Here is a 6,720-nt window from a genome sequence, read left to right as displayed (position 1 = left end):
CATTACGCCTCACCTGGTCCTTTGTGGATAACTGTCGATCATGTGCCACTAGGTACTGCTTTGCTATTACTGCCAACTCATCTAAATCTTTGGGTGCTCTTTCTTTAAGATAAACTGCAAGATCTCTTGTACAGGCACCAATAAACTGCTCCTTCACCATCAAGTCGGTAACACCATCATATGTTGCTGCAGTGCCTGACAACTCAACCCATTTAGCAAAATAATTCTTAAGCCGCACAATTAACTGGTCAGGACTTTCAGAACTTTCAGGTATAATTTCACGGAATCGCTTCCTGTACCCATCCTCTGTGAAATCGTATCTTGTCAACAGCGACACCTTCACCCGATCATAGTCAACTGCATCAGTGTCGGACATCCTAGAATATACTTCCAGTGCTCTACCAGTCAACAGCGCACTCAATTTTGTGGCCCATCCATCTCTATGCCAACTCGCATTCGTTGCAAACCTCTCAAACCGCAATAAATAACTATCAAGTTTGTCCTTACCATCAACAAATGCAGGCAACTTTGGTGACTGTGCATCACTGACCACATTTCGTTGACCACCAAAATCAGCCTGTTGAAACCCCGGCATTGATGCTTGCAGCTCTAATTTCCTCAACTCAAATTCTCTTTCCTTTTCTTCCGCTTCCAATCGTAACTTTTCCCTTCTTTCCTCAATCTCCCTTTCCTTTTCTCGCTGTTCTGCTTCCGCTTCCAGCCGTAACGTTTCCTTTCTTTCCTCAATCTCCATTTTCCTCACCTCTGCTTCTATTTCCATTTTTACCTTTCTCTCTTCCCTCGCCGCTTGCCTGTCAGCCAGCTGAGAACTCAGTTGCTCCAAAATAAATTTCCTTTTATCTTCTCCAATCATTCCCAGTTCATCCGCCCAACCCATCAACTCTTGTTTCGACATATCTTTCATCTCGCTGGCCATGTTGTCTTCTATATGTCTTCACTGTTCCCGGATGAGCCCCCAGATGTCACACGCAACGTAATATTACCGTAATTGGAATAATGCAGCTGTGATGGTTCAAATACCAAAATGGCAACAGTAACATAAAGACTTCCCTGGCGGCGATGATAACATACGAACACGGAGCCAACAGGTACTGAGGTTTCAACTGGTACTGGTATTATTATACTCTGCAAACATCAAGTACAATAACGCGGTAAAACTCCAAACCTCCAGTAACTAGATACTTAAACTCCAACACAATTCAACGAGATCTCCGATGTGAACTCAGTGCTGAACAACTCCCCTATATATACCTCCACTGTCTATAAATAGACCATTACATCAGCATACATAATGAGTCTGGCACTTACTACAAATTTCTAGAATGTTCCATTACCTTATATTGCCTCCTACAGTGTTCTATTACCTATTCAGTTTCTAAAAAAATCTAGAATATTCCACCCAGACACAGAACGGTTCTAGAACATTCTCAGTGACACGGAAGTGGTAAATAAGTCGTATGCGACAGCATCATACATGTAAACATAAATGTACTTACACTTGGAAGAATAGGTCTCGTACAAAAGTGAGATGTATACACCTAAACACAGTTTTTGTTACATGAATTCATATTTATGAACATCACTATATTTATTACGTAAAACGAAATGAAGGTTATACGCATATAATCATTGTTTGAATAATCTTTGAGGTGAATCACCACATTTATTGTGCAAATTGCAGAACATATGCAAATTACTGTGTGGAAGTGGTGAAACTCGAAAGAGAGAAGCGGAAGTGAGAGCGCCACCGGTGTTTGGAGTGTGATTCAACGCGTTCATTCGGGGTTTGGAGCACATAGGCTTGTCAACTGACGGCGAATCCCCTAGTACGAGCACAAAGACATTTCCCAGCCCTGTTGACGTCACAGCTAAAAATTGTCTGAATTTTAGGCAGTTATACACAATTTTAACTTTTAAAACAGTTCGCACAAACTGAATAAATTCTACTAGTATTGTGGACACACATAAACCAAAACCACGATCGAATCACGCAAATATTGCCCATTTTGTAGGGAAAACTACCATAGTTTCGACCAGATTTGATTTTCATGGAACTGTAGTTCTCATATACAGCCTTATTTTATTTAAAACAGTTAATCCTTTGCCCACCCTAAATAATATTTGGCACATGTCATAAAATAAGGCAACATAATTTATTTTCATATCCATAAATCAATTCGAGACCTGTAGGCAATGTTAATTTATATCAATTTTCTCCAAAATTAACCATACAATCATAGCATATTATTAAAGAAATTGCAAAATCTTGCGTCAAATTAATGAAAGAAAGCATATGTCGTTCAAGATGAGTTTTTCGTTTTAGGTTAAATTAAGGTAGAAGCCTACTCATCATTTCTGAGAAAGTTGGTCATAAATCGCATGACAATGCTCATTAGTTTATTATGTAAAATCATGGAGCTATTGTCTATGTCACCATAAAATGACAATTCCATAGAGCTAAATTTTAAACAAAAATTGCATTTTTCAACACTTTTTGAAACCCAGAGTTTTGAAACAAATCAGGAAAACAAAAAGTACCCCATCAGTAACAATATATATATTTTTTTTAGACTATGTCACCAGCCTACAGTTTGAGATATGGATAATATCTCTGTCATAGGAACCTATGGTAAAAGCACTATAATACTGCCAAAGTGGCCGTTATCCACTTTAAAAATACATGATTTTCTCGTAAATTAACCTGGTGACCCCCAACTTTTTAAAGTCAATATTCTTGTATTGCCCGGAAGTACAATTTGTTAAAAAAAAGTTCTCGATATAAAAACACGTCATTTTTCAGGTTTACATTATTGGGGGAATGTTTAGAAATTTCTCTGTTAACTCTGGTCTGAGATGACGGTTATTTCCCCAGATAATTATCGCATAATACAATAGTGTGACGACATGACCGTGGTGAATCTTATACACGTCTATATGGACGTTCTCATGTTAAAGATGTGCAAAGTTAAAGATACATACACATGAGTTATGTTTTTACTTGTATCTATATTTATTATACTACAATCCAATACACGAATGTACGGTGAATACAATTCAAGACATGCTCACGATACCCCATGCACGTTAATGTCTACCGATATCTACTTGAACTGCTATGCGTTCTATATATAGTACAGGGTTGTCGAATAGTGATGGCCCGCCTGACGCTGTGATGAAATCAGTTGCTTGCCGATAAAGATTTCCTTTCTTTATGTAACATTTAGAAGTCGGACCATCAAATGTCCAGATTTCACATGTTGGTTCAGCTGCACAAGCTAGGCAACAGTCAGTTGCTGATTCTGTGGGTTCGATCCGGATAACATTCCCGCTGCCTGTTGGATACTTCACACCAACTTGCATGTTACATCTTAATTGTACTATAAATAATATAATTGACAAATATTGTATTACATAAGTGATTGAATGATACATTTGGCAGTCATACATTATGTTACATTCCTCGCTCATAATATTGATAAAAAGAACAAAATGGACATTAATTTTGAAAGCCTGGTATGTATCGGAAACATTTCTTGGGTAGTAGTATTCTATACACGACTGCATATTTACTGAGAATCTGTTGATATTAAAATATTTGTAGTTTTAAAGTAATTGCACATAAGTTTTAATTAATAACACAGGAAATTACAAACGGTAAAATGCAACATACGAGATTCAACATGTGACTATGGAAAATCGCAAGCAGACGAGCACCTCAATACACCACGGTAGGCAGACGCGCACCTCAATACACCACGGTAAGGAGACGCGCACCTCAATACACCACGGTAAGGAGACGCGCATCTCAATACACCACGTTAAGGAGACGAGCACCTTAATACACCACGGCACCGAGACGCGCACCTCAATACAACACAGTAGGCAGACGCGCACGTCAATACACCACAGTAGGCAGACCCCGAAAATGACTACATATTTCGTTTAATGAACATGGATTCACAGTAATTAGATGGACATGGGTAAGTAACGTCTATGACGTCACAGCCAAGTGCATAAACACTAAACATTCATGATCAGTACGACCTGCCCAGGTGAGATTTCTGTTCAGGCTCACTAGTAGAAAATAATAAAAGTAAATTCAAGTTACTAAAATAAATAAATAAATAAATAAATAAATAAATAAATAAATAAATAAATAAATAAATAAATAAATAAATAAATAAATAAATAAATAAATAAATAAATAAATAAATAAATAAATAAATAAATAAAATTCACAAATTCAATCAAATGTTCACGAACATATTTATTACATAATATCATTTGATTTACAATACGTAAATAGTAATTATATGTTTGACCATCAATCACTGGTAGCATAGTTTTAAATTTAGACTCCTGGCTTGAGTTCAATTTTACCTGGACTTCAACACCAAAATGAAGAAATCCATTCCAGTGCTTCTGCTTCACACGGAACACAAATACGAGTATATAACGTGATATCGGTTTACTTTGAACAAGATTCACATAGACCTGTGTTCAGTGTTCTCTCTTCAGCTTTCATGATTATTTGCGAGTCTGACGTATAAAAAAAATACATGATTAGAAAATGCAATTCATCAGACCGAAGTGGCTGGCACGCTAATTTTTCTGATAGTTTGGTTTTATAATGCTAACGGTAGTAAATGGCCTGTTCTGAACGTTTTGTTGATAAAAAAGAAACTTGAAGATTGTTAGAATAATATCGAATAGTTAAAAATAGTATTACCACTGTTATACATTATTTGTACATACGCTCTTCAAATAAATATCACTTATATCCATTTTATCGATTGAATAATAGGCATCTGTTTGAGGGGAAGACAAACTATAAAACATAACATAAATCCATAACATAGTGTAAATATGTTTAGTTGGGAAATCAAGCTGTATATGACACTGACATTTAAAGTGGGGGGGGGTTCGCCACCTGCGCATGCGTCAGATGGCCATAGCGTGTCATTGTTTACAAACAAGCGTCTATCCATGAGCTTTTGTGTTTTTAGCGTGTGTTGTTATCGTCGTTTGGAACTCACGCGTGCGTAGGTGACGACCCTTCCTCTTTAAAAAAAGATAAATTCATAAACATATAACATGTTAGCTTTGGTTCTTAATCCAACACAAGCATACGAAAATATAAGTTGAAATGGTTGTTTTTAATTTGAAGAAAATCATTGCTACTATATAAATCGTATTTTCTATGCGATCTTGTCCATACGCATGTTATGTACAACACGACTTGTTGCCCATCAAGTGTCGACTAAGTGATGTCGTAGTGTGATGTATTGTTGTGGAACCCAAATTGTCATTCCAATTTACCGGCTAATCAGCGATGGCATTACAGTTAGATGACAATTTCGGTTTCAAATACCCCGGGAAAGTGATCTGTGTTCTTCTAATTAGGTGTTCGTATAAAAGGTTTTTTCCACACAGAAACGACGAATTCGGCCGAATTTTGTTTGCAGTTGGCTTATAATATTACCCCCAACAGATCGTTTTGCTGTGAAAGATTGGTATTTTTTTATTATTTGTAGGAATCTGAAAAACATGTTTCACAACTTGTCTCTTTATTTAGTTTCATGTCGTATTCAAGATGGCGGCCCTCATATAGAAAATATCGCATTTTTTTTATCACTTGTGCGCCAGCTGACTGCGAATAAAACAATATTGATAGAGCAAGATTAAAAGATTGATGACGGCAATGAAGATTCAACATCAATGTGTGTTTGTACGTGTGTACTTGACAACACCTGGGATGCTGCTTATGCGCGAATCTACTAATTCTAACAATAGAATGTTTAAAATTATCCTATCTGGTTGAGCGACAGTACAATATGTCGAAAGTTCAAAAAATACCTTATTTGCATAATCATCAGGAAGCACAGCACACCATTCACATTGTCGATGCTGCAGTCTTATTATGATTAATATTCTTTGGAGTATGATTTGATATGCAGTAACAGATGCCTGCCAATCAAAAAACTTCGAGATATCTGAGAGAAGATTGGATGTTATTTTCATTATTTTACTTATTAGTGGTGTGTGTTCTCGTGGAAAGACAGTCACTTAATCATTTCTAACCTACAGATATGTTACAGTATCTTCTCCATCGTAATTTGAGATCTTGCATAAATAATGACAAATCTGAAAAATATGTTACTGAAATTATTAATGTGCTATATATTCTCTATAATATTCTTGTGATCTGCTATCTTTGACATGGAAACATCTGTCAGCACTTGATGCTATTATAAAGTAGTTGAGATACGGCTATTGTGTAAGCAGGACAAAACAAAAATCGATTACAACAGTAGAACGTTCAAAATAACATTATTTGGTTGCAAGACAACTTACCGTGACATGTATAATAAATTAGTACAATATTATTCGTGTTGTTGTTGCAGCAGTCTTAGTAACAGTCTTCTTTGATGTATGGTTTGTCAGATTCCTGTGGAGCAAACATATTTGACTATCATCGTACCAAGGGATTGAGTATTATTATTTTTAATTTTAGTTATAGGTGGCGTATGTTCTTGTGGAGGGACAGCTATGAAATCATTTCTAACTTACAGATAATATTATGTGTCTTGTCGATAATAATTGAAGATTTAGCATGAATATTGATTTAGTTAACAAATGTGCTACTGAAATTATTATTGTGGTTTGATTTCTCCTGATTACTGTGATATCCAGATAATA

At 36.1% G+C, this 6,720-nt stretch overlaps 1 long non-coding RNA gene across 1 annotated transcript; it reads right to left on the bottom strand.

Annotated features, from left to right (window-relative positions):
* Nucleotides 1–3,007: 3,007 nt before the first annotated feature.
* Nucleotides 3,008–6,506, bottom strand: LOC144355207 (uncharacterized). The gene is made up of 3 exons (XR_014931231.1): nucleotides 6,376–6,506; nucleotides 5,878–6,014; nucleotides 3,008–4,849 (listed from the first exon to the last, which is right to left on the bottom strand). It is a non-coding gene; the product is annotated as an uncharacterized LOC144355207 (long non-coding RNA).
* Between the last annotated feature and the right edge of the window lie 214 nt (nucleotides 6,507–6,720).

This window comes from Saccoglossus kowalevskii, chromosome 12, assembly GCF_978046115.1.
Source record: "Saccoglossus kowalevskii chromosome 12, keSacKowa6.1, whole genome shotgun sequence".
Lineage (NCBI taxonomy): Eukaryota > Metazoa > Hemichordata > Enteropneusta > Harrimaniidae > Saccoglossus > Saccoglossus kowalevskii.
The sequence above is the reverse complement of the archived record's forward strand: the minus strand, read 5'-3'. Positions and strand labels throughout refer to the sequence as shown.